This window comes from Camelina sativa, chromosome 5 (assembly GCF_000633955.1).
Source record: "Camelina sativa cultivar DH55 chromosome 5, Cs, whole genome shotgun sequence".
NCBI classification, from domain to species: domain Eukaryota; kingdom Viridiplantae; phylum Streptophyta; class Magnoliopsida; order Brassicales; family Brassicaceae; genus Camelina; species Camelina sativa.
The window spans coordinates 12,109,487-12,112,264 of record NC_025689.1 but is presented as its reverse complement, the minus strand read 5'-3'; positions in this window follow the sequence as shown (position 1 = coordinate 12,112,264).

The window sequence follows — 2,778 nt, the reverse complement described above, 5'->3', positions numbered from 1 at the left end:
GTTTTCAGTTATGTTAATGATCGTCTGGATGAGAGAGTTAACGGTTGGTCGGCGAAGACCTTATCGAAAGGGGGTAAAGAAATTATGATCAAGTCGGTGGCGTTAGCTCTTCCAACTCATGTTATGTCGTGCTTTAAATTGCCACAGGCGTTGACAACCAAACTTACGGGTGCCATATCCAACTTCTGGTGGAAGTCTAATGATAAGGCTAGAGGCCTGCATTGGGTAGCTTGGGATAAAATGTGTGAGGACAAATGTGATGGGGGTTTGGGTTTTCGCGCATTGGAAAAATTTAATGATGCAATGTTGGCAAAGCAGTATTGGAGGTTGATTCATTACCCGAATTCTTTAATGGCTCGGGTGATGCGTGGTAGATATTTTCGGAGAAAACATCCTTTACGGGCAACTAAACCATATTCACCATCTTTTGCGTGGAGGAGTATTTTTTCCATTAAGGGACTAGTGGAACGAGGGGCACGGTGGATAGTAGGCTCGGGGTGTGACATTTCGGTATGGCGGGATCCTTGGATACCCCATCACCAGCCAAGACGAGCGAATGGTCGGGGGAGAGTTCTACATCCTAATTTGAAGGTCAATCATTTGATTAATCCCCTTACGATGGATTGGCACTTGCCCATTCTAGAGGAGTATATGGATCCAGTGGATATCCCGCTTATACAGAGTTTGGTGGTTAGTAAGTCATTTCGTTCGGATAGACTGATTTGGCATTATACTAAGTCCGGTAAGTATTCTGTGAGGACTGGCTATAGGCTAGCACGAGAATTACAAAAGGAAGCCACATTCGGGCCAACGTGTACTGTTTTACGAGCAAATGCTTGGAAACTTGACGTCCCCTCAAGGGTTCAACATTTCTTCTGGCAGGTAGCCTCTGGTTGTCTTCATGTAAAGGAACGGATCGCTCATAGGGGTGTACGGTGCGATGTTATGTGTCAACGGTGTGGCTCTGCGGTGGAGTCTATTAATCACGCTCTTTTTGAGTGTGAACGTTCCCGTTTGGTTTGGGAGCTATCGCCCGTGCATCTTTCTTCGACAGGCTTTCCCTATGGATCATTGTATTCAAATTTAGATTTATTGTATTCCAAGGCTTTGTCGAGTTCCGGGGGTTCGGGTATTGGATATTTGTTGCCCTGGATATTGTGGACAATTTGGAAAGATAGGAATAAAAAAGTTTATCAAGGCGTTGAGGCTGAGCCAATTGATTTTATCAATCAGGCGTCATCTGATAAAATTTTGTGGGAGGAGGCTAAGTCCTTCTCGGGTAACTTTTTGACTCCCCAGCCGGATCCGGAGGAAAGGATTGTTTCTGTTCGGTGTCAGGTTGATGGATCATGGAAAGGATCCGACCCTTTAGAGGGCTTGGGTTGGTGGTATGGGACTAATGAGGATAAGACGCTACTTTTGGGAGATCGCAGTCTTCGTCGTAGTCCCTCTTCCCTTCATTCAGAGCTTAATGCCTTGGTATGGGCAATGGAGTCTCTTCGGGCGATGGGGATTGATTGTCAGAATTTTGAGTCAGGCAGCGCTGAACTGGTGGCGATGGTGCAGGATCCGGACGACTGGCCAGCATTTTTCGCACCTATTGGAAGACTTCCATTCCCTCAGATCATCTTACACCTCCTTCACTCTGTCAAAGATTCCGCGAACGTCAAACGTCCGAGCAGACTGTCTTGCTCGCTCTTCTAGACCTTTAGCTTATGAATCTTCTTTTGTAAATTCTCTTCCTCCAGATTGGGCAACTAATCTTGGAGTCACTTTTTAATTTATTTTAATGTAAGGTAGAAAAAAAAAAGTTTCAATATTTAGTATTGAAACTTTTAAAAGTTCTTAGCTTTTAATTTTTTTTAAATATTATAATTTTTAAATTTTAATAGTTTAAAATATTATAAATATTCAAACTTTTTAAAAGGTTCAAATATTATATTTCTAAGCCTTTTAAAAGTTTAAAATATTATAAATATTAAAACTTCTAAATGTCTTACCTTTTAAAAGGTTTCAAAATATTATAATTTTTAAATTTTAAAAATTTATTAGCTTTTAAAAGGTTTTAAAAATTATAATTTATAAATTTAAAAAGTTTAAAATATTATAAATATTGAAAATTTTAAAAGGTTCAAATATTAAAAAATATTTAAAATTCATAGAATGTTTTAAAATATTACAATTACTTAACCTCCATAGAAATTTTAAAATAATATATCTATACTAATAAAAAGTTGAAACTATAAACTTCTAACGGTGGCCATATAGGATTTATAAAAAACCAATAAGAATTAGATATTTCACTAATCATAATTTTGGAAATATAGTAGTAATCTATTAAGATTTTATTTTTTTTAAAAAGTAAAAACTATATAAATAAAAGAAATATGTACAACGTCCCACATCGGCTATAAAATTTTAGACAATGGCTGAGAACCGTTATAAATAAAACTAATATGTTTTTAACTATAAATTTATCAGGTTTACTTGATTTATGCTTATTTATCAGATTTCCAAATTTAAAAAATTTATTTGATTTATTTTAACAAATTAAATTTTTGAAAATATTATAACTATTTAAACTCTATAAAAAGTTGAGAATTTGTTAGAAATGCCCTACAACAATAACTTTTTAAGAGCATATATTTCCTACAACGGTTATTCATAAAATTGAATGAATACTTTTAAGCTCCAGCTAATTACTACACTTAAACTCTTATCCATAGCATCTTCCTTATTTCTTTCATTCAGGATCTTATATGTTATTCCTTAATTGTA